Genomic DNA, 26,696 nt, shown 5'->3' with positions numbered 1-26,696 from the left:
ATTCGAGTCCTAAAACTCGAGTTTCCTTCGAAAATGCAACGAACGATAAAAAGAAGCACGAGAGAGAGAGAGAGAGAGAAAGTGTTTTGAATGTATATCTATTTCTGTCAGGTTACTTCGAACTCAAGTAACCTTAAGTAAAGCCCACGACTTGGGGTCCCGAAAATTCCCCCGAGGGTAAAATAGTCAAAATTCCCAGAATTTCCTCCTGATCTCACTAACTCCCAATATATCATCAAATAATCATTCCCATTACCCAATATACCCCTTGACTCACCCCGAGTCAAGTGTTAATCCCCTTGTGACTTTCCCACTAGCTTGCTCCCTAGGATCACCTCGTGCCGAGTAACCCAAATATATCCACATAATAATGTGGTATCACACATATATTACATATATGCCAAATATACCCATAACGGCCCAAATCAAGAAAATTCCCCTTCTAATAAGAAACGGGCCCACATGCATATTTAATACACCTAAACATGCATATCAAGTCATATAATAATGTAACTCACATAATCATGCAATGATACTCACAAATATCACATAAACATATAATTTTCCATCGTTTGCCATTCTGGGCCCCTAATCAAGGCCCTAAACCTTATTAGGTAATTTGGGACGTTACATAAACCATATCATCCATGATGGAGCTTGAGTATCAAATTTTTTCATTGCATTAGAATTTTTTTTCTACTTTATTGGATTTGATTTTTATTCAATTTTAATATGAATTGTCATAAGCAAAAGTAAGGTGTATAAACAAAACTTCTTTGTACCTTATTTTTCTTATTCGGACACACTAACTAGTAACAACATCATATTGATAGCCTCTACTTGTATACGCGTCCATGAAGGACATGAGCTTGTGGTCGGTTATGACGTGAACTAGTTGATCTATTCTCGATAGTGAAAAATAATACTTTGGACATGCCTTATTGAGGTCAGAGAAATCGATGCAGGTCCTCCACTTTTCGTTTGTCTTTGGGACCAAAATGGGGTTGGCAATCCAGGTGGGATATTTGGCCTCCCTAATGAACCCACATTTCAATAAGAGAGCTACCTCTTCCTCTAGAGCTTCTCCTTGCTCTTTTCCCAACAACCTACATTTCTACACATTCGCATGCACATTTTTGTCCAAGTTTAATGTGTGCATCATCACTCTCAGACTGATTCCCACCATGTCCTCATGCAACCAGGCAAAGACATCAAGATTTCTTCTGAAAATCTTGACCAACGCCTTCTTTCTTTTAACTCCAAGATTTTTCCCAACCTTTACTTCTTTCAAGGGTACTTCTAGGTCGAGGATGGTTTCCTCTAGCTCCTCTAAATCCTGGAGCTCAGATCTATCTTTGCCTATTCTTGGATAAATTTCTTCAGGTTAGGTGACCTCATTTTTGACTTCCTGAGGTTCCTCCACCTCTCTGGAAATTACTATTGCCGGAGGTTCCTCACTCTCGGTTATTACCATGGCTTGCTGCCCGAGTTGTGATTTTCCCTTCATGGAAATGCTATAGCATTCCATGGAAGCGAGTTGATCTCCCATCACGGTGCATATTACTGAGGATGAAGGAAATTTCATATCCAAATGGAAATCTTAAGTTATAGCTTCAAACGCCATCAGCACAGGTCTCCCCAAGATTTCATTGTACGTGGCTGGACAATAAATTACTACGAACTCGAGCATTTTGGCAACAACTCATGTCTCGTCTCCCATTGTTACTACAAGCTCGATTGTTTCTATAGCTTCCATCCCCTCTCCTTAAAATCCATAAAGGGTCATAAAGGTCACCTTGAGATCGGCTACATATAGCCCAATCTTTTCAAGGGTGGACTTGAATAGCACATCCATGGAGCTCCCATTGTCAATCAGTATTCAGTGCACCCTTCGACTAGCAAGTTAAATAGTTATCACCAGTGGATCATTATGAGAGAATTGGACATGGCTAGTGTCTTCTTCCGTAAAAATGATTTGTTGTTTATCCAATCGTTGTTGTTTAGATAACCTTTGCTCCAGAATGTACTCAGTACCATCATGTGTTTTCAACTCCTCGATATATCTCTTCTAGGCTCCACTTCTCGTTCCTGCCAAATGCGGTCGAGTTGCAATAGTGGTTATGTCCCTCACTTCAACATGGGGAGGGATGATATATTTTGCCTGAGCTAATTGTGCTTGTGCTGGATTGACTTGGTTATCTTCAGTCGATTGAGGGTTCTGCCCCTCCTGTTGATTAAGAGCTACCATGTTCCAAACGTATTGAGCGAACAGTCCAGCCCGAATGAGAGTATCGATCTCATATTTTAACTGACGACAATCATCTGTGTTGTGGACAATATCATTGTGGTATCAACAGAATTTAGCTGGGTCTCTCTTTGCCTTTTGATGCTTCATGGGCTCGGGCTTCTTCCATGGAAGATGAGTAGAATTAGCTAAATAAATACACTATCGCATATCTGTTAAATCAATGGTTAACAGCCAGAAAATAATAATGGAAATCAAAATGTTACGAAAAAGATGATTCAGTTTCCTAGTCTATAGGAATTATCTTTTATTGTATTTATTTTGTATTAAAGGAGGTTTGATAGAAATATTGTATATGATCTCATCTTCTAGGTTGTAAAAATACTAAAATAAGAAACATTATTTCCTCACCACTTTATATGGTATCAGAGCCGTATGACTTTTTCTATCCTCTCCGATCGGCTCTAGGCGGCTTCTGCAACTTCCAGCGACATCTTCGGCGCTCTAGGCGGCTTTTGCAACTTTCAGCGACATCTCCGGCGCTCCAGGCGGCTCTGCAACTTTCAGAGATATCTTTGGTATTCCAAGCAGTTTGCAACTCCAAGGACATCTTCAACAATCTTTGTCCAATCTGGCACGACTGTCTAGCCCAGGCTCGTCGTTCTCTATCCAGCCCTACCTCATCGCTCTTTATCCAGCCTAGCCTTGCCACTTGTCTAGGATCGGTCCCATACTCCAAACAGGAAAAAAAAATTGATTGATACATCTCCGCTTGCCTGCCATCCCTAGCCACATGTCAACATGTCAAGCAGTGAAGAAATCTCCTCTCAAACTAGTGGGCCTAACCTAATTTCAGCCCAAAGTCAGTCCTCTAGCTCCATTTATAGTCATGATACCAGCTCTCTCCATATCACTACCCACAAACTCGATGGTATGAATTATTTACAATGGGAACAGTCAGTAAAGTAGGTTATTTGTGGGTGTAGCAATCTTGGATATCTCACCGGTGACCTTCCTGCCCCTCCATTGACTGACTCAACCTACAAGGTATGTGTTACACCCTGGGTACTCCAATACCGTTACTGTGAACTTTGAACCGTGCTTAACTCACTAATTGAGTTCTTTGGTTATAAACGTGCAACTAGGTGTTATTAATAGGTTAAGGTGAAAAACCAATAACAAAGGAAAGGATATATTTTATTTAAAACATAAAACTCTTTATGGGCCCATAAAAGCATTTACAAGTTATTTACAATCCAAAATGATCATTACATTGCAAAAGTTACAACCCGCTGACTTAAGCAGAAAAAATAGGGTTAACCCCCTAGTTCCTCCGAGAAACTCCTTGGTCGTGGTGGTCAAGCGGCCGTATATGTACACATCACCACCTAAGCTTTCCACTCAAGGCTCAGTCAGCTTTTCCTTCCCTTTACCTACACCACATAGCACCCATGAGCCAAAGCCCGGCAAGAAAACTCATTACTGCATGTAAATACTATCAAATGATGATCATGATAATCATACAGAGCTTATAGCCCTGAACAGATGAATGATTATCACTTTGAGGTTCTTTTTAACCATGATGGGGCTTGTAGCCCTAATCAGATGAGTGATTTAACACTTGAGGTTCTGTTAACCATAATGAGTGACTGATGAGCAAGTCACTTACGTAAACCAGATGAGTGACTGATGAGTGAGTTACTATGGGGCTCAGCACCCATAGCCATGTGATGATGCAGTCACCTGGGCCTTCTGGCCCTGACTCTAAGTGACTTGCCATAGGCTAGACAAGCACTTTTAGTTTTCATCGAACTATAGGTCGGTCCGACATTAATGCTCATGATGAGTCATTCAATGCAGATGTCGATTAGATCTAATCTTTCTTGGCTTGCGTTAAACACGCTACTACCATTCTTGACTTATTAGTCAATACCATATGACCAGTAATAAGTGCAACTGCCAAACTTGACTAGTTAGTCACAGCTTCACAGATAATACTGATACCATTGCCAATTTTGACTAATTAGTCAGTGCCATGCACAAGTGAGAAAGATTTGCTAAGCATTTGATATGCAATCAATGTCCACATTTAAAAACTCAATAGGCCTCATGAATAACCATGCATGTCACATATGGAGTGCAGTTTTCTTACCTCTGGTTCGAGCGAGAATTAGTAAAAGAACGACCCTTGAGAACGATCAACCTTTTAGTTCCTTGACGGTCACCTGGTCATAACTAATTATGGAATTCCATCAATAAAATGAATCACAAAAGGTTCTCGGACCAAAACCTAGCCTCCGAGACATTGAATCCTACTAAACCGGGTAGTAGGAACGATCACGAGGCCTAAGGTTTGAATCCCCAAGCCAAAAACATCATTTTGGCAAAATGCCAATAAAGGCCACGGCCCTACACCACCATGCCGCGGCCCGCCTCCTCACATAGAAGCGGCCAACTCCAATCCCCTAACACGCGCCACGACCCTCCTTCTCCATGCTACGGCCCATCCGAGGCACCCTTCATCTTCAATGAGCTTGGGTGGCGGCGCTCTAGAACAGGGCCCCGACCCCACCTAAAACTCAGCTAAAAACCCTTGTTTTCCCCTTCGAACTCATTTCAAAAGCCCATTAAAATACTCCCAATATCACAAAGCAAAGCCACCAACTATTACCACAACTTATCTACTAAAAAACCATCAAAACCTAAGCCTTAAACCAAACAAAACTTCATCGAATTCCCATTTCAATGATAAAAACTCCAATCTCAAAACCAACACAAAAACAAAGCAAGGAGCCATAAAATGGAACTAAAACCTTACCTTAAGCTTAGGTTGAATCCTCTTCAATGGCTGAACACTAGTCTAAGACCTCAAGCTTCAATCTCCAAGTTTGAATCCCCAAACTTGCTTCAAGATTTCAAAGTAAAAATGAAGGGAAAGAGATGATCATGAGGGAGGAAAGACAAGGCTCTGTTGTACAGGTTCTACAGCCTTCAACTTAATATATCCTAGGTCAAATGACCAAAATACCCCCCATGCCTAACTCACCTCTTAACAGCCCCCAAGGGCAAAACCGTCATTTCCTGCCTATCTCGTTAATAATAATTGTAATGCCCTAAAATTCCTAATGCAGTTTAGTGGTTGGATTAGTGGGCTGGGAGGGCCATAATTGTTTTATTATGCCATTAAATAATTATATGCATGTTTATGTGGATTACATTATAATATGATGTTAAATGCATGCATGTTGGTCCACGTTTAATTATAAGGGCATTTTGGTAATTTGGCCCGTTGAGGGCATATTTGTATATTTTTTTGCATGTTGTGATTTAAGGATGAGATCCCATTATTATGTGGATATATTTGAGCTATTCAACATGAGATGATCTTAGGTTGCAAGTTAGCGGTTTTGTCATAACGGGGTCAATTGTTGGGATATTGGATAATGAGAATGATTATTTAAGGATATATTGGGAGTTAGTGAGATCAGAAGGAAATTCTGGAAGTTTTGACTATTTTGTCCCCAGGGGCATTTTTGGGACCCCGAGCATTATGATTTATTTGAGGTTACTTAAGCTTGAAGTAGCCTATCAGAAAGAAAACTACGTTCAAACACTTTTCTCTGGCACCCGTTATCCTTTTTTACCGTTCGTCGCAATTTCGAAGGAAACTTTAGTTTTAGGAGTCAGAATCAAGCGAGGATCGAGGCATAGAGATCCTAGGAAAGATTAGAAGCTTCTTAACCGAAGGATTTAGCGAGAAACAACTTAATCGAAGGTAATCCAAGCTTTAAGTTTTGATTTTTAGAGTTTCTAAGCTTTGATATGGATTTTGTGTGTTGATGAATCTTTGATTTGTTTGAGCCTCGGGATTTGATGATTTTGGATCATTGGGATGTTTGGGAACTTTGATTTTTCGATTTGGAGATGTTTAAGTATGATTTTGGAAGGATTAAAAGGTGGAAAATCAGGGTTATGGCAGAATTTCCAGGTGGGGTTGCGGCCCTGTTCTTGGGCGCCGCGGCCCGAGCATGGTGCTGATGGGCAGTGGAGTTGAGGGGCCTGGGGGCCGCGTCACTGGGGAAGGAGGGCCGCGGCGCTTGCTTTAGGCACCTCTATCTTGGCTGGGGGTCGCAGCTCAGAGAGGTGGGGCCGCGGCGCTTGAGGATTTTTGTGGCCAAAGTAGAGTTTTGATCATGGGAACTCAAACCTTATGCCTCGGGATCGTTCCTACTACCCAATTTAGTAGGATTCAATGTCTCGTAGGCTAGGTCTTGGTTTAGGAACCTTTGTTATTCATTTTATTGATGGAATCCCATATTTGGTTATGACTAGGTGACCGCTAAGGAACTAAAAGACAGATCGTTCTCAAGGGTCGTTCTTTTACTAATTCTCGCTCGAACCAAAGGTAAGAAAATGACACCCTATGTATATGGCATGCGTGGTTATTATAGAGGCATGTTGATTGTTAAATGTGGAAATTGATTGCATATTAAATGCTTAGCAATCTTGCTTATTTGTGTATGGCCCTAACTAGTCAGAATCGACACTGGTCGCGTGTTACTGACCTAAGAGTTAGAAACGGCATAAGCGTCTGAACGCAAAGCCAATAAAAGATTAGAGCTAATCGACATCTGCATTGAATGACTCATATGGAGCATTAATGCTGGACTGACCCTAAGTTCGATGAAAATTATAAGCGCTTGTCTAGTCTATGACTAGTTACTCAGAGCCAGGGCCAAAGGCCTAGTTGACTATTTTGTCACATGGCTAAGGGAACAGAATCCCACGTTAGTGACTCTATGGTCACTTGGTAGGTTTATGTTGGTGACTTTCTCATCAGATACCTATCTTGTTTAAGCTAGTGAAATGATCACTTATTTGTAAAGGGAACGGAACCCGCCTTAGTGACTTTTACAACTGTCACTCCTCTATTTTGGACTAAAAGTTCTGGATGGTTATTATGATCATCGTTTGATATTATATTCTTGCAGTATTGAGTTTTCTTGCTGGGCTTTGGCTCATGGGTGCTATGTGGTGTAGGTAAAGGGAAAGAAAACCTCACCCAACCTTGAGTGGAGAGCTTAGGTGGTGATGTGTACATATGCGGCTGCTTGACCACCACGGCCAATGAGTTCTCAGGGGAACTAGGGGGTTTACCCTATTTTTGCCGCTTAGATCAGTGGGTTGTAAATTTTATACTGTAATGACCATTTTGCATTGTAAATAACTTGTAAACGTTTTTGTGGGCCCATGAACATTTTTATGTTTTAAATAAAATATATCATTTCCTTTTGATTGGTTTTCCACCTTAACCTATTAATAACACCTAGAAGCACGTTTTTAACCAAAGAACTCGGTTAGCGAGTTAAACACGGCTCAAAGTTCACTGTAACTGTCTTGGGGGTAACCAGGTCATTACAATAATTAACACTCTCCAATTCCCATCATGCTCAAATACTAATAAATCATATCCTGTTACCATTTAATTCTGGGCAACGCACTAATCACCAAATTACCCCGAGACTCACCCTGAGCCCGAACTTAAACCTGTTATGACCAAACCGCTAACTTACACTCAAAGATCGTCTCATGCTGAATGGCTCGAACAAATCCACATTATTATGTGGCCTCAACAATGATTCACCAACATGCATGAAAATACACAATTATGTCCTCAACGTGCCAAATTACCAAAATGCCCCTATGATGAAATGTGGACCCACATGCATGCATTTAACATCATATTATAATATAATTCACATAAACATGCATATAATAGTTTAATTGTATAATAAATCAATTATGGCCTTCCCAGCCTACTAATCCAACCATTAAACCTCATTAGAGATTTTGGTTATTACAACTATCCCTTCCTTGTAGAAATTTCATTCTCGAAATTTACCTGAACAGCTCGGGTTACTGATTCTGCATATCTGACTCCAGCTCCTAGGTCACTTCCTCGACCTTGCTGTTCTTCCACAATAACTTAACCAAAGGTATCGTCTTATTCCTGAGGACCTTGTCCTTTCTGTCAAGTATCTGGACTGACTGTTCTTCATAGGAGAGATCTGCCTCAAGCTCCAGATCTTCATAGCTCAAAACATGAGTCACCTCAGATACATACCTCTGAAGAGTTGAAACATGAAACACGTTATGCACGGGTACCAATGTTGTTGGCAAGGCTAACCTGTAAGCCACTTGACCAATCCTCTCCAGGATCTCAAATGGACCTACAAATCTAGGGCTCAGCTTGCCCTTCTTCCCAAATCTCCTCACTCATTTCCATGGCAAGACTCTAAGGAAAACATAGTCTCCCACCTAGAACTCTACGTTCCTGCGCTTGGGATCTGCATAACTTTTCTGTCTACTCTGAGAAGCGAGCATCCGAGCTCTAATCTTCTCAATGGTCTCACTGGTCCTCTGAACTGCCTCAGGACCCAAGTATCTCCTTTCTCCTGTCTCATCCCAATGAATGGGAGATCTGCATTTCCTACCATACATTATCTCATAAGGTGCAACACCAATGGTAGACTGATAACTATTGTTGTAGGAAAACTCTATCAAAAGTAGATACTTACTCCAGGATCGACCAAAGTTCAGCACACATGCTCGCAGCATGTCTTCTAATATCTGGATCGTCCTCTCAAATTGCCAATCTGTCTGAGGATGATAACCAGTACTGAACTTCAACTGTGTTCCCATGGCCTTCTGTAAACTCCCCAAAAACATGGAAGTAAAAGTGGGGTCTTGATCTGACATGATCGACCTCGGTGCTCCATGAAGGCATACAATCTCTCTTGCATAGAGATCTGCGTACTAGTCAACTATATATGTAGTCCTAACTAGAAAGACATGAGCTGACTTGGTGTAGTGATCCACAATAACCCAAATAGAATCATGATGACCAACAGTCCTGGGTAACCCCACCACGAAATCCATCGTGATGTCCTCCCATTTCCACTCTAGGATATCCAGAGGCTACAATAACCCTCCTGGCCTCTGATGCTCAGCCTTGACCTGCTGACATGTTAAGCACTTAGCTACATATTCCACTACATCCCTCTTCATCCCAGGCCACCAATACAACGATCTCACATCCTGATACATCTTCATAGTGCCTGGATGCAAACAATAAGGTGTAGTATGAGATTCATCTAGAATCTCTCGCCTCATAGCAGTGTCTAACAGAACACATATCTGACCCTTGTATCTCAACAAGCCCATCTCAGGCACTGTATAATCTCTGGATACTCCAGCCAGAACATCCACTCTGATCTTGATCAGTTGTGGATCACCCAACTGACCCTCCTTCATTCTTTCCAACAGTGTAGACTGTAGTGTAATATTGGCCAACTGGCCCACTAGTAACTCCATACCAGCTCTGGTCATATCATCTGCTAACTCTCTAGCTATCAACCTCGCACTATAAATCTATCCCAGACTCTTCTGGCTTAAATCATCAGCTACCACGTTGGCTTTTCCTAGATGATCAGATTCTCACAATCATAATCTTTTACTAACTCCAGCCAACGCCTTTGTCTCATATTCAAGTCTTTCTGCGTTAAGAAGTATTTCAGGCTCTTGTGGTCAACTAGATGATCTTACCGAGTTTTTCGGAAACGAATAACTAACGGAATAATAAAAAGATAAGAACTGTAGAAATGCTGAAATATAACTAAACAAACAGCGTTTTTACATGGTTCAGGCGTTAACAAGCCCTAGTCCACGAGTCGATGTTATTATACTTGGAAAAGGTTACAGTAAGATGGCTGGTGCACAAGAACTTCACACACTCACAGTGTTTCTCTCGGGTTCCCTTGAAGAAGATGAAGCTAGAGAGATTTTAGTAGAGTTTTTGCTATATGATTTGTTCGTCCCTCTTCTTGTAAAATGAAGGGGTCTTTATAGCTAGGGTTTTGGATTAGGGTTTTTCTCTACGTACATGAGTCTTAATTACACCAGCCATAAATAGGGATACAATTACTGTAGTAGCATGGCTACAAGACTCTATGTGGGTATATTTACGTGAAAGTATGGGGAACACACAAAGTCAGCCGTCTTTTCCAAGTTGTCAGCGGAACAGTAGGCGAAAAGGTACCCTTAGGCGTGCTGGGATGTGTGCGGCTTTGACCTGACGGGCGTGTCAGGCGGGATCCTGTGTCAGGCGGATATCATTCCAAATATGCCTCCTCCAGGACTCGACCGTTTGGCTTTGTTCCGTGCGAGGCACGGAACTGCTTCCGCGGAGACCACTCGAAGAGCTTCTCCTGGAAGGAGCTTCCCCGAAGGATACCCCTTCGGGAGTCCGGGAGAGTTGACGAGTTTCCGTATTGTGTTTGCTTGGAAGAGTAATCCGGACACCAAGCGGGAGAGGTGAAGCCTTTCTGTTCATCCGCGAGCTCTGGTCACCTATCGTGAAAGACATCGATAATTCTGCTTCCCCGAGGCCATCAATCTAAACGCTATCCGGAAATCTGGATAACATTTATCCCCCAAGGTCACGGAGCTTTGAGGGATCCGGGAGCTTGTACAATCGGTTTCTTAGATTAGGCGAGGGGGCACCTTCTGTGTTCCCGGAAGGGTTCCTTTTTCCCGCCTGAGTGTTAGTATGAAAAAGAAAGGGAATTTCTTCTGTTTGAGATCAAGTACTCAAGTGCGGCAAGGACCACGTGTCATTCTGGGAATGGTTCTGCGACCAAGACGTGTGCGTGAGGCGACTGGTTGAGTATGCGTGCGTCAGTCATCTGACTAATGATTTGACGGTTTTTAATGGTACTCCGGGCCCGAGGTGGTGTAATGATGGGAAATAAATACTTTATTCCCATCCGAGGAGTCATAAATAGGATCGTCGCTTCCTCTCCAGCCGTTGGATCTGATGCACACGGAATGGGAAGATCGGGACCGTCCACTTGAGGAATTCGAAACGGCCTCTTCCCTGCTATAAAAACGAGGGAAAGGACCTTTCTTCCTCTTTACGCTTTCAGATTCTCCATCTTTAGGATTTTCAGATTTCCAAACCTTCGAACTCTCAGGCTTCCCAGCTTACGTTCCCCCGAACTTGCCATTTCTTTTGGTAAGTATCTGGAAACTTTTCTTTTTGATTTGGCAGTGGGTTTATTCCCCGAAGTTCCTGGTTTGAATCGCCGTTCGTCTTTGCAGCTTTTACTTCTCGCGATCGTGCTGTGCAGTGATCCAGTTACTCCTTCAACCTCCAACTACCCGAATATCAGTAAGTATTTCTACTTTGCTCTTTCCTCCCAAACCTTAGGTTGTTGGTAGTTGTTAGAGTAGAGGTTTCTGCCATTATTGCTTATGTGCATGTGTGAATAGGGCTTTGGTAGGCATGTGATTGATTGTGAGTCGATAAGTAGCCTTTTCTGCATGTTTTGGCGATTTGCGTTTGGAAAGTCGTCCCTTGTTTTGCTGTTTTAGGGCATAAGCATGAACGCCTTTAGGGTGTCTTTCTCTGGAAAAACACTTCTTTTGGTGGGCTTAGGCTCGGGGTCTGAGTCTGGTTCCTTGCTGTCCTTCGGGTGGCATGGTGCCAATCCCTCGGTAAGCTCGGTGGGAGCCTCTCCAAGCAGTTTTCGGGGAGGGTCTCCCCGACGCCTTTGATACCACTAGGGTATGACAAGGGTGCTGACTGCTTAGAGTGTTTTCTTCTTTCTTTTCTTTTGTCCAGTGACGAACATCTCGAAGGAACAACTCCTTGCTGCGGGGGAGGCTGATTCTGCCCAAGAGAAGGGCTCTCCTGTCGCTGGTGGAAAGGGGAAAGGAAAGGCGAAAGCGGTCGCGGCTAGCCCACCAACCTCCAATAGTTCCATCTGGGAGATGGACCAAAAACCGAACCTTTTCAGGAATTATGGCATGCTGGAGCTGTATTCCTCTGAGGCAGGCCTGAAGAACATCCCAGGTCTGATGTGGCACTGTCTGTCGGTGCTGGGCGAGTCAGCTAGCCAGAGTCACGAGGGCTTTGGTGCCTGGAGCTGGGCACACATAGTGTGCGGGGCGCACTTGCCCCTAAGGAGTTACTTCGCCAATTTCTGTGTGAAGGCGGGGATTGCCCCCTTCCAGTTAATTCCTCCCAGCTACAAGCTCTTAGCAGGGTGGTTCATCTTTTGCAAGTCCCGGAGACTGGAAGCTCCTACCCCGGAGGAGGTGCTGTACTTTTACGGGTTGAAGTCTCAGCCTATGAGGGGTCATTCAGACAAGGTGGGGTTTTACAGGCTAGAAAGGCACCCGGACGTGATGTGCCCCACTTGTCATACCGCGAGGGTTCCAGACCTCCGGGAATACTGGTTCCTGACGACTGGCTTCCCGCTGAAGAGGGTGCCAGCCCTATCTTTGGACTTCAAAATCCCTGGTAAGCGCTCCTTCCTCTCCTTTTCTACTTTGTTTCTTTGCACTTGATTTGCTTTTTGGGAGGATCTCTAACTCTTGTATTTGATTTTCGCAGAAGTCGTTCCGCGGACACCTCGCTGCGCGGAGATGATAAGGAGGTCCAAGTTCTACGAAGGGCTTTCTGAGGAAGAGTTGAAAGTGGAGGGACTTGTGACCTCCGAATCGTTGAGGGAGTATGGGCTACTTGCCTCCTTCCAAAACATCGAGCCAGTGAGTGGCAGGGGGCAAACTCAGGTGTCAGCTGATATCCGGGAGCAGATTGCCCTGGAGCTGTCTAAGGTGATCACCCAAGCAGCTCGGGACGAAAATACTCTATCTCCTAGTTGGGCGGAGAGGTTCCCCGACCCCCAGCCGGAGGAAGAGGAGATCGAGGCTCGCCACGCCGCGGCTTACCCTAACGAAGGGGCTCCGGGGGCTAGTACCTCCGGGAGAGGTAAGACTAGTTTTCGATTGATCCACACCCCTAGCCTGTCTGAGGTTTCCCGGACCTCTCAGATGGGGTTTGATCCCCGTTTCCTTAGGCTAGATCCGCGTAGGATACCTTTCGACAGGTATTGCGATAGGGTAGATGAGCTCCTCTGGTGTCTGAGTGATGGTAGTCTGCCAGAAGGTGTCATCATGGTTGACCCTTCTTCTCTCAGCATGTCATTCCCGAACTTCAAGGAGTACGGGAGCTTCCTGGAGCAGGAAGCGATGTTTTGTTTTGCTTGGGGAAGGCCATCCACGTTTCTCGTGCATGGTCGTCCCTTTCAAACTATTCTTTTTCTTGTTTCTTGTTCCCTGCTGGCGGGCTTGCTTGTGCTTTTATGTTGTTGATTGTCTTGTCTTCCGCTTATCTTCTTTCTCATTGCTTGTTGGTTCGTTAACCTTGCTTTGTACGTTTCTTGCAGAGTATCCCGAAGCCAAGATGTTGGGGAGGGTTACTTTGCTTATTAAGAAGGCTGCCACCAGCCAAGACCCGTCCACGGGGAAAGGACGGAAGACCAAGGCTGGTAGGGGAGGTAAGGCTGCCTCCCCCAAGAAGACAAGTGGCGAGGCACAAGCGTCTCCGAGGGTAGAGAAGTCCCCTGCTGACGGGCCTTCCGAGACTATGATGGTCTCGAGTAGCAGCAGCGACGGGAAAGGGCTTGTGTTCCCCGTGAGGACAACTGGGGTGAGCAAGCGTCCCGGAGAAGATGCTGAGGGCGCTAAGAACAAACGCCTTAGACACTCTTCTCCCGGTCGAAGGCAACAACAACAGCAACGACAGCAACCACAACTACAACAACAGCAGCAACAGGAACAAGAGAGACAATCACCAACGCCGCAGCAGCAGCAACAACAACATCCAAACCAGCAGCAGCAACAAGGGCAATTACTTCTGCTGCCGCAGCAGCAAAAGCAACAGACCGGGGCCTTAATACCCCGGCTGCCTCCTCCTCCAGCCCAAAGGGGGTCCACCCTTCCGGGGTCTCCGGCTTCTCAGACAACCAATCTTCCCCTGCCTGGCCTGAAGTTCCACTTTCCGCGGAAGCCAACCAGTTTTCCCGCTGCTCTCCTGGAGGGTGTAAGACGGGCCGATAGTTTTTTGAAGAGGCGGTTAGAGGCGGAGAAGGCCGTTACTCAGGGAAGGGCAGATAACTTGTCTGCCGTGAAGAGAGCTGAGCTGGCCGAGGGGGTGAGATCTCTTCACCCGGCCGGAGCGGTTTTGGATGGTCCAGCCTTGGAGAAGAGGCTGGTGCCCAGGCTCGGACGTGCATTGGCGCCGTTCGGAGCTGAGATGATGGAGGACATGGCCCTGAGCTTATGCGAGCTCAATTCTGAGAAGTGGGCCATCAGTAGCAGCAAGGATCCGCTGTTGCTGACACACGCTGTGAAGCAGCAACTGTCCGGGGTAAGCCGTCAGTTGTTATTTTTTGGGATCACCTGTCTTTTGGTCCGGCTTTAGCTCATTCTGTTGTCTTTCCTTGCAGGCCTCTATGATCGCGGAACGCTCGTTCCGGGAGGTTGGTGCAGCTCTGGTTCAGTTGGAGGAGAGCCAGCTGGCTCGCCAGGCCTTGGAGGCGGATAAACAGAAGCTGACCCAACAGGCCTTGGGGGCTTCGGAGAAGATTGATCAGGCCCGGCGTACGGCTGAAGAAGAGGCGGAGAAGAAATATCTTGCCAAATATCAAGAGTACCGGGCCAAGGCAGAGAATGAGTTTAGACAGCGGTCAGATGGGATGAAGGCCGAAAACTCCAAGCTCCGGGAAGAGCTGTCCCAAGCCAAGGTGGAGAAGGATACCCTGGAAGCCCGCTTGCAATCAAAAAACGATCTCCTCCTTAAGCGGCAAGAGGAATATTCCACTCTTCAGAGTAAGCTGCACGAGGAGGAGCAACTCCATAAGAGGAGCAGGGATCTCGTGTCTATGCTGCAGTTGGGGCTCGCCGAGAAGGATAAAGAGATCGGGGCCTTGCAATTCACTGCCAGGGGGCATGTGACCGAGAAGCAATCCGTGCTGAACCAAAATAGGGAGCAGCGCAAGGAGATTGATTCTCTTAAGGGGGAGCGGGATGCCTCCAAGGCCGAAATGGAAAAATTGAGGGCCCAACTAACTGTCGCGGAAGCACAGCTGGCAACCTCCGAGGCGGAGCGCTTGAAGGAGAAGGAGGATGCTGAGGTGATACTGAACAGGACGATTAATATATCGCATGTGGTCCTCATGCATCAACTCTGGAAAGTGAACCCGGAGGTATTAGGCTATCTGGGAGATGATGCCGAAGCCATGAGGGAGAAGCTACTCGTGTGGGATCAGGGCCCAGAGGCGTACGTCCAAACTTACAACATTGACGAACATGCTGAAGCTCCTGAGGCGGGAGATCCCGGAGAGGCGGGGACCTCTGAACCTTCTCATGACCAAGTTCCTCCTTCCGATGAGCCGACTCCGCCAGCCTCCGTTGAAACCGATGCCCCCGAAGCTGCGGTCGTGGAAGCTGTAGTTACCCCCAATGCTTGAAGGGGTTTTATCTTTAATTATTTTTCATTTTGAGTTTTTCATTGCAGACATTTTTACCATAATCATAGCATTCTCCTTTCTTTTCTGCCGAGTTCTTTATTTATCCTTGCGCTTAGGGTAGACATTTATACGGTAGAAACTATTGTAGGGGCGTATGGGGTTTTGGTTCCAACGGCCAAAACCTATGCACTTCCCACTTGAAGCTTTAACGAATGATGTCTTTTCCCATGTAGTTTCTAGGTTACGAAGGTTTCCTGGTTCCAACGGCCAGGCTCCTTTCACCGTATTTTAGCTTTCCTTAGGCAAATTGCCAATCCCGGGACTTGTAGTTATACTGTTCGCTGGGATTTCTAAGGTGAGTCGTTCCATTGTTTGGAACGGGAGTTCTTTTGGTGAGCGTCGCTAGACTTAAGGTTAGATCTTCACGAAGCAAAACTAACTGTTGTTGCGAACCTCATTGTGGCTGACTTCAGGGACCTGGCATGGAGCCCTGCGAGGCAAGGCTTATTGCTGTCGGGGAAATCGCCACGCCCACCAGGTGTGATCCTGGAGCAGGGGCTTTGCGAAGCAAAGCCGGCTGTGAGTGGGGGGATCAAGCATGTCTGCTTCTGGAGCTGAAACTTGCAATGGCCATGGAGCTTGCCATGCATTATTTTGTGAGATCCGGAGTTGGAGCCTGCGAAGCAAGGCTTACAACGGTCGCGGATCTTGCCATCTTTCGCCTCGCTGGACCCGGAGCGGGAGCTTGCGAAGCAACACTCTACAGCGCTCGCGGATCTTGCCAACTTTCGCCTTGCGGGACCCGGAGCTGGAGCTTGCGAAGCAAAGCTCTACAGCGCTCGCGGATCTTGCCATCTTTCGCCTTGCGGGATCCGGAGCTGGAGCTTGCGAAGCAAAGCTCTACAGCGCTCGCGGATCTTGCCATCTTACGCCTTGCGGGACCCGGAGCTGGAGCTTGCGAATCAAAGCTCTACAGCGCTCGCGGATCTTGCCATCTTTCGCCTTGCGGGAGCCGGAGCTGGAGCTTTGCGAAGCAAAGCTCTACAGCGCTCGCGGATCTTGCCATCTTTCGCCTTGCGGGACCCGGAGCTGGAGCTTGCGAAGCAAAGCTCTACAGCGTTCGCGGATCTTGCCATTTTTTGCCTTCCGAGACCCGAAGCTGGAGTTTGCGAAGCAAAGATCTACAGCGATCGCGGAGAATTCTGCAAAGGACTTGTCAGGGAGTTGGGGGTGTTTTGGCGTAGCTCTATGAACGTGCCTCAACCCCCAGTCCCGTCCATCGCTGGGCTACACAGGAGATAATTCTTATGATACATAATGGCAGGCATTTCCATGGCAATTTTCACATAAGCACATAATGCACATATGACACGTAATGCAAGCATGTTCATGGCAACAAATAAACCTAAGCTCAACAATTTAAACATTTCAAACAATTTAAAATTTTCAAACACAATGCTAGCACATAAGTGGTGTTCTGTGTACGTTTTGTTCAAGGGGCGTATGGTTATGCCTTAGCCATGTATACCCCCCAAGTGAGCGTGGGGTCCGGACGTCTCCGGACCGCGTGGTCACTTGTTAAAATGCAGCTTTGAACACAGGGATAAAAAGTGCAGTAAAAGCGGAGTGAATCTCTCCGTGTTTCATTAAATTAGCCTGCTAGGCGTGAGTTTTACAACAGGGAGGATTATTTCCACATTTTTCACTTTTGTTATTTTCACCAAGGACTTCCGACTGGATGGTCCGGGGCCTACTGGTAGTAACGGCGGAGGTGCTCCGCGTTCCAGGCGCGCGGGACTTTAGATCCGTCGAGTCTCTTTAAGTGATACGTCCCATGGCCCACTTTTTCTTGGACTTCGTAGGGGCCTTCCCAGTTGGGTCCGAGGACTCCTACTCCCGGGTCCTGCGTAGCAGGAAATACTCTCCGTAGGACAAGATCCCCAACTTCGAATGTACGGCTCTGGACTCTCATGTTAAAGTGTCGGGCTATCTTGCCTTGGTACATTTTTAGTTGGACCTGCGACTGCTCCCGGAGCTCCTCGATCATGTCCAAGGACTCCTGGAGGAGGGCATGGTTCCGGGTAGGATCGTAGGTGTCTTGCCTGTGAGAGGGGATCATAGCTTCTACTGGGATGACGGCCTCGCAACCGAAGGTCATGGAATAAGGCGTGTGCCCCGTCGAAGTTCTCTCTGTTGTGCGATAGGCCCAAAGTACTCGCGGAAGTTCTTCCGGCCAGTGAGCCTTGCAGGCTTGGAGTTTTTTCTTCAACGTGGTCTTTAATATTTTGTTTACAGCTTCCACTTGCCCATTAGCCTGGGGTCTGGCGACTGCGGAAAAGCTTTTGATAATTCCATGCGAAGCACAGAAGTTCGTGAAGTGTTCACTGTCAAACTGCCTTCCGTTGTCGGACACAATTTTCCGTGGAAGCCCAAAACAACACACTATATTCCTGATGACAAAATCCAGTGCTTTTTTTTATGTGACCGTGTTCATAGGTTCAGCTTTATCCCATTTGGTGAAGTAGTCTACCGCGACTATGGCGTACTTCACTCCACCCTTTCCAGTTGGGAGGGAACCTACTAGGTCAATGCTCCAAACGGCGAACGGCCAGGGGCTGGTCATTAGGGTAATTTCTGTAGGCGGCGCTCGCGGAACCTTGGCGTACCTCTGGCACTGCTCACACTTCCTGACATAATCCACACAATCCTTCTTCATGGTGGGCCAGAAGTATCCTTGTCGAAGGATCTTTTTGGAGAGGCTCAGCCCGGAGGTATGATCGCCACAGAAGCCTCCGTGAATCTCATGGATGATGGTGCTGACTTCGGTTCCGGCAACACACCTAAGGAAGGGTATGGACAACCCCCTGCGGTAAAGCTTTCCATCCATAACCACGTATCGGGGAGCTTGATATTGGAGCTTCCTTGCGTCAGCTTTATCAGTGGGGAGCTCTCCGGTGGTGAGAAATCTGAGGATGGGTCCTATCCAGGAGTGGGAATGGTCGATGATGGCGTTTATCCTTCGTGTCTCAGTACTGGGGGCTTCTAAGTGCCCGATGGGGACTAAGCCATACTGTTCAATCTCCGGGTCCGTTGCAAGCTTGGCCAGCGTGTCCGCGAGTGAGTTCTGGTCCCGGGGGACCTGGCGGATTTGGTAGCCTTTGAAATGCTGCAGTAGATCACGGGAGAGAGACACGTAGGCAGCCATCCTTTCGCCTTTCGTCTGGTATTCCCCGGATATTTGGTTTACCACAAGTAGGGAGTCGCTGTATACTTCGATTTTTTGGGCTCCGACTTCTCTGGCCAGTCGTAACCCAGCTAACATGGCTTCGTGTTCTGCCTCGTTGTTGGATGCTGGGAACGCGAAACGGATGGCGCTCTGGAGCTGATGCCCTTGGGGAGATATTAGGATGACCCCCGCTCCAGCTCCTTTTTCATTTGAGGCTCCGTCTACATAGACCTTCCAGGTGGGAAGTTCCGGGACAGTATCTTCCGGGAGGTCATTCATTCCCGAGCATTCCACAATAAAGTCCGCGAGAGCTTGGCCTTTTATGGAAACACGTGGTTGGTAGTGGACGTCGAACTGGCTCAGTTCCATGGCCCACTTAAGCAATCTGCCAGAAGACTCGGGCTTCTGCAGGACTTGTCGGAGAGGGTGGTTGGTGAGTACTTTGATGGTGTGCGCCTGGAAATATGGCCTCAGCTTCCGTGAGGCGATCAGCAAGCAGAGGGAGAGTTTCTCGATCATCGAATATCTGGACTCGGCGTCCAATAACCTCTTGCTTACGTAATACACAGGGAGCTGGATACGGCCATCTTCCCGGACGAGAGCGGCACTTACTGCGTGCTCAGTCACAGCTAAGTATAAGAACAACGCCTCTCCTTCGACAGGTTTGGACAAAATGGGAGCTCGAGTTAAATGTTCTTTGAGGTGTTGGAAGGCTGCTTCGCATTCGGGGGTCCACTCGAACTTCTTGTTTCCTCGCAACACATTGAAGAAGGGGATACACTTGTCAGTGGCCTTGGATACGAAGCGGCTGAGAGCAGCTATCCTTCCGGTAACGCTCTGGACATCTTTATGTTTCCGGGGGGAAGGCATATCTATGAACGCCTTTATTTTCTCAGGGTTGGCTTCCACTCCGCGGGAGCTGACAATGAAACCGAGGAACTTCCCAGACGAGACCCCGAAATTACATTTCTTTGGATTTAGTTTCATCCCGTACTTTCGGATCACGGCGAAAGCTTCCTCAAGGTCGTCACTGTGGTCCCCGGAGGTCTTGGACTTTACCAACATGTCGTCCACGTACACCTCCATGTTCCTCCCCAGTTGGTCCTTGAACATTCTGTTTACCAGACGCTGGTACGTCGCCCCAGCATTCTTCAAACCGAAAGGCATGACCACGTAACAGTAGACACCCTTGTCCGTGAGGAAGCTGGTGTGTTCCTGGTCCGCGACATGCATCTTGATCTGGTTGTATCCGGAGTACGCATCCATGAAGGATAAGAGTTCGTACCCGGAAGTAGCGTCTACCATTTGATCGATTCGCGGGAGAGGGAAACAATCTTTCGGGCAGGCCTTGTTTAGGTCCGTGAAGTCAATGCACATTCTCCAGGACCCATCGGGTTTCGGAACCAGAACTGGGTTGGCCAACCACACGGGATAGTGCGACTCCTGGAGAAAGCCTATGGACATCAATTTGTCCACTTCAGCTTTGACGGCTTCGGCTCTCACTGGGTCTAGCGGCCTCCTCTTTTGGCGAATTGGAGTTGCAGATGGGTCTATGTTGAGTGCGTGGCATGCAACATTGGGATTAATCCCCGTCATATCAGCGTGGCACCATGCCAGGATATCCTGATTATCCTTCACAGTGGCCACGATCTTATCTCGAACGGCCGACGGCAGGTTTTTCCCCACCTGAATGACCTTGGTGGGCTCTCCCGGGTTGAGGATCACCTCTTCGACTTCCTCCATCAGCTCTATTGCCTTCTCGATTCCCACTCTTGGGTCGAGTTCGTCAAAGTATGCCTCCTGAGCACCCCCAGTTTCTGGCAATTCTTCCGCCAAAGGAATGGCAGCAAACGTCTCTTGGACCGTGTAGACGGATCGGACGGAGACGTTATAACAGCTCCGCGCACTTCTTTGGTCTCCTCGGAGGGTGCCAATACGCCCATCGTCGCATGGAAACTTCAAACATAAGTGGCGTATCGAGGTTATGGCCCCACAATCGATCAGGACTGGTCGGCCTAAGATGGCATTATACGCCGTGGGGCAGTCGACCACCACGAATGTGCTATGCTTGAAGGCACAAGCGTCGCTTTCTCCTCTGAGGGTGACTGGAAGTTGAATTTTGCCTAATGGCATGAGTGCGTCCCCATTGAACCCTTGAAGCTGGATGGGGCATGGGGCCAGGTCCGTCTCGGTCAATCCGATCGCGTGGAAGGCCGCTTTGAAGAGGATGTTCACGGAGCTTCCGTTATCGATCAAGATCCGTGAGACCTTCTTATTGGCAATCTGGGCTTCCACTACGAGGGGATCGTTGTGGGGGAAGTGCACATGTCAAGCATCGTCCTCCGTGAAGGTGATGGGAAGATCCATCATTCGGGGACGTTGAGCAGGTGATTGGACCAAAGCGCACATCTCCTCGGCGTGCTCTAACTCCTTCAAGTACCTCTTCTGGGAGTTGCGGGTACTTCCGGCAAGGTGTGGTCCTCCGGAAATGGTGGCGACGTGTCCGTCAACGGGTGGCGGAGCAAGGCCGGGCGGATATGGGTTACCTGGTCCTGGAGCCAACAAGGCAATGGGCGCCGGAGCGGGTGGAGCAGGAAGTGCTGGGAACTGAGACCCGGGAGCTTGGGGGTGACCGGCTCCAGGAGCGCTAGCGGCCCCCCTCTGTCCCGGGGAATATGCAGCTCCGTGAACTACCCCCTGTCCGGGATAGATAATGGGTATCCTCACCCACTGACCGAGGTGTCCCGCTCTTGCCAGGGACTCGATCTCATCCTTCAGCTGAAGGCACTCATTCGTGGTGTGCCCCACGTCTCCGTGAAACTCACACCTCTTATTGGAGTCTCACGGACGCCTTCCTCCGTGAGACACTTTCGGGGGCTTCCTGTAGTTGACCATATTACAGGTCGCCCGATAGACATTCTCTCGCGAGTCTATCAAACTGGTATATTCCGTGAACTTGGGCTCATAGTCCTTTCGGGGTTTCTTTGAATGGTCTCCCCGGTTGGAGTTTCTTCCGCTTCGTTTGCTCCGCGATTGGCTCAAATTTCGTTCTGGGGCTTCCGCTTGCGGCTGCGGCATGCCAGGATCGATACTACATCCGGTTTGTACTGCTCCGTACCCAGAGAAATGGGTTTGACTCGACGTCTGAGCAGACGCGGAAGGCCCATACACACTTGGAGTGAATCGGGCTCCTGGAAGCGTGAGGGCTGGTGCGGGAGCTTGCGAAGCAAAGCTCGGCGCAGTCACGGAAGGGGTTGGAGCCGGGGGAACTCCAAAGGCCTGCTGGTAGGCATCCTCAAGGTTGATGATTCCCTGAGCTTTTGACATGAATTCGGACAGTGTTTCTGCCCGTCTCCTTTGCATTTCCCCCCATAGCAGGGAGCCGACAGTAAGGCCCGATTGAAGGGCGATCAGCTTCATGTCATCGCTGACCTTGGTTTTTGCAGCAGCTTCCATCATTCTCTGAATGAAAGCTTTGAGGTTCTCAGTGGGTTGCTGCTTGATGTTGGTTAAGGAACCAACCTCCATGTCGTGGTCGCGGGCAGCAATAAACTGCCTCCTAAACGCGGACTGTAGCTCCTTCCAACTGTGGATTGATCCGGGAGCTAATCTTTTCCACCAGTCCTCCGCGGACTTGGTAAGGGTGAGTGAGAAGCACATGCATTTGGCGTCCTCACTGACACGCGCCACTTGCATCATTTTATTGTATTTAGCTAGGTGGGTACGCGGGTCTGTCCTCCCATCATATAATTCTATGTGAGGCATTTTGAAGTTATCCGGGAGGGATGTTTCCGCGATCCTCCTAATACATGGTTCCGGGTCTTCCTCCTCAGAATCTGACAGGGCCCCGCTTTGCTTCCGGACCAGCTTGGTCAAGGCAGCAATCTGTTCCTCGAGCCTCTTCGTATCACTTTCCAGGAGGTCACGTCCCCGGAGCTTGTCATTAATATGATTTCGGAGGTCATCTCCGCGAGGCCGGGCCTTTTCCCCTTTGGCCTTTTCAAACTTGGCCTCCAACCTTCTTCTTAGGTCCACCGTGGACCAGCTATCTTCGGAGTGCGAGTTCGCAGCCCGACCGTCCTGATTGACGGAATCACTGGGGCGGTTGTTCCTTCCCCTAGGCCTGGGTGCCTTAGCACCGGGCCCTTTAGGCACAGAGTGCCCCCTTGGGGCTGAAGGACGTCTGGGCTTAGGAGCGCCAGAGACCTTCTGCACGCGGGGGGGGGGGGCAGTCAGCCTGGTGATTCACGCCTTTAGGAGGTGCAGGGGCGTCAGCGCGCACAGGCTCTCCAACTTTTTCTTTGCCCTTGTTAGGGGCGGCTTTGGATGGTCCAGCAGCGGCTGGATCTGGCATAGGGGCATCAGCACCACCTAGAACAGAGGCATCCTCATCCGAGTCGCCTAGATCTCCGAACTTACTTTGGAGGCGTTCCATCATGCGTTGCATTCTTTCAGAGACGCGCTCCTGCTCAGCAAGCTTGGCCTTAGTGGCCACCAGTTCTTCGGCTACTTGGACCAGTTCTGGGTCCTTCTCATAGTAGCAGCCGTCCTTGTAATAACCGTCTTGGACATACTCTTCTTCGTCTTCTAAGTATGTTGTGTCTTCGGTACTGACCTGATCCTGGCGGGATGTCGGGTCTTCACCTTGGTAGTCTAAGGGTTCGCTTTGCACCACATCTTCCATCACGGTATCGGGGTTGACCGTAGCATTTTTGTCAACAGCGGATTTTCTCGTAGTCACCATCTCTTTAGCACGAAGTGAATACAAAAAACGTACACAGAAAAAGAGCTGACTAACAACTTCCTACAGCTCTCAATGAAAGCACCAAAATGTTTACCGAGTTTTTCGGAAACGAATAACTAACGGAATAATAAAAAGATAAGAACTGTAGAAATGCTGAAATATAACTAAACAAACAGCGTTTTTACGTGGTTCAGGCGTTAACAAGCCCTAGTCCACGAGTCGATGTTATTATACTTGGAAAAGGTTACAGTAAGATGGCTGGTGCACAAGAAATTCACACACTCACAGTGTTTCTCTCGGGTTCCCTTGAAGAAGATGAAGCTAGAGAGATTTTAGTAGAGTTTTTGCTATATGATTTGTTCGTCCCTCTTCTTGTAAAATGAAGGGGTCTTTATAGCTAGGGTTTTGGATTAGGGTTTTTCTCTACGTACATGAGTCTTAATTACACCAGCCATAAATAGGGATACAATTACTGTAGTAGCATGGCTACAAGACTCTATGTGGGTATATTTACGTGAAAGTATGGGGAACACACAAAGTCAGCCGTCTTTTCCAAGTTGTCAGCGGAACAGTAGGCGAAAAGGTACCCTTAGGCGTGCTGGGATGTGTGCGGCTTTGACCTGACGGGCGTGTCAGGCGGGATCCTGTGTCAGGCGGATATCATTCCAAATATGCCTCCTCCAGGACTCGACCGTTTGGCTTTGTTCCGTGCGAGGCACGTAACTGCTTCCGCGGAGACCACTCGAAGAGCTTCTCCTGGAAGGAGCTTCCCCGAAGGATACCCCTTCGGGAGTCCGGGAGAGTTGACGAGTTTCCGTATTGTGTTTGCTTGGAAGAGTAATCCGGACACCAAGCGAGAGAGGTGAAGCCTTTCTGTTCATCCGCGAGCTCTGGTCACCTATCGTGAAAGACATCGATAATTCTGCTTCCCCGAGGCCATCAATCTAAACGCTATCCGGAAATCTGGATAACACTCTCGCCTCATAGCAGTGTCTAACAGAACACATATCTGACCCTTGTATCTCAACAAGCCCATCTCAGACACTGTATAATCTCTGGATACTCCAGCCAGAACATCCTCTCTGATCTTGATCAGTTGTGGATCACCCAACTGACCCTCCTTCATTCTTTCCAACAGTGTAGACTGTAGTGTAATATTGGCCAACTGGCCCACTAGTAACTCCATACCAGCTCTGGTCATATCATCTGCTAACTCTCTAGCTATCAACCTCGCACTATAAATCTATCCCAGACTCTTCTGGCTTAAATCATCAGCTACCACGTTGGCTTTTCCTAGATGATCAGATTCTCACAATCATAATCTTTTACTAACTCCAGCCAACGCCTTTGTCTCATATTCAAGTCTTTCTGCGTTAAGAAGTATTTCAGGCTCTTGTGGTCAATGTAGATCTCACCCTTCTCCCCATAAAGGTAATGCCTCCATACCTTTAAAGCGCAGACCACAGTCGCCAACTCTAAATCATGAATAGGATATCTCTGCTCATACTCCTTCAGCTAACGTGAGGCATAAGCAATCACCTTGCCTGACTACATCAGAACACAACCCAAACCCTGATGTGAAGCATCATAGTATATCACAAACTTCTCCTGGTCTGTTGGAAGACTAAATACCAGAGTTGTAATCAATCTCTGCTTCAGTTCCTGGAAGCTGTTCTCACATCTATCTGACCACACAAACTTCTGATTCTTGCGTGTTAGCTCAGTCAATGGTGTAGCAATCTTTGAGAACCCTTCCACGAAATGCATGTAATAACCTGCCAATCTAAGGAAACTTCTATCCTCAGAAGCATTCTCTGGCCTTGGCCAATCTCTGACTGCCTCGATCTTTGCTGGATCTACCTTAATCCTCTCCTTACTGAAAATGTGCCCAAGAAAAGATACCTGAGATAACCAGAACTCACATTTATTGAACTTTGCAAATAGTCTGTGTTCCCTCAGTCTCTGTAGAACCAACCTCAGATGCTTCTCATGCTCTGACTCTGACTGAGAATAAACCAGGATATCATTGATGAAGACGATCACAAACTGGTCTAGATAATCCTTTAACATTCTGTTCATCAGATCCATAAAAGCAGCTGGGGTATTAGTCAATCCAAAAGACATGACTAATAAATTATAGTGCCCATATCTAGTGCGAAAAGCAGTCTTCAGTATGTCTCCCTCCTTGACCCTCAACTAATGATAACAAGAACAAAGGTCTATCTTTGAGAATACCTTTTTAACTTGCAAACAGATCATCTATCCTTGGCAAAGGATACTTGTTCTTGACTGTTAACTTATTCAGTTCTCTGTAATCAATGCACATCCTCAGAGAACCATCTTTCTTCTTCATAAACAGAACTGGCGCACCCCAAGGTGAGAGACTAGGTCTAATAAAACCCAAATTCAACAGGTCTTGCAACTGTACTTCAATTCTTTCAAGTCAGTTAGGGTCATTCTGTAAGGTGCTCTAGACACTGGCTCTGTCCATGGTGCCAGTTCTTTCACGAACTCAATCCTCTGTGTGGTGGCAACCCTGGTAAATCTTCTAGAAACACATCCAGAAACTCACAGACTAGTCTGGTCTCACTGGCATGACCTGAGTGGTGTCAACCACACTGGCTAAGAATCCAATGCAACCTCCTTGCAATAGATCTCTATCCCTCAAAACAGAAATCATAGGTATGCGGGGTCCATGCACAGTACCAACTAACACAAAAGGATCCTTGTAGCATCCTTAATTTGATAATAAGGCTTAGAGCCTTAATTAGTGTGCCTGGAGGGCAATAATTGGTTTATTATGTTAATATGTGAATTTGTTGAGTATGTGATTAGAAATGCATGTTTAGGTGATTTAAATATGCATATGGGCCCCGTTTGGTTATTAGGGGCATATTTGTAATTTTAACTCACTGAGAGCATAAATGTGATATTTGTGTATAGTATGATTGGCACCATGTGTGAGTGGTGATATATCTGTGTTGCACGATCCGAGACAGTTTTAGGGAACGGTTTAGCTAGAAAGTCACAACGGGGTCGAATACCCGACTCGGGGCGAGTCGATGGGTATTTCAGGCATTAGATGTTTTATAGGGTTATCGAGTT

Source organism: Humulus lupulus, chromosome 1 (genome assembly GCF_963169125.1).
Source record: "Humulus lupulus chromosome 1, drHumLupu1.1, whole genome shotgun sequence".
NCBI lineage: Eukaryota > Viridiplantae > Streptophyta > Magnoliopsida > Rosales > Cannabaceae > Humulus > Humulus lupulus.
The sequence above is the reverse complement of the archived record's forward strand: the minus strand, read 5'-3'. Positions refer to the sequence as shown.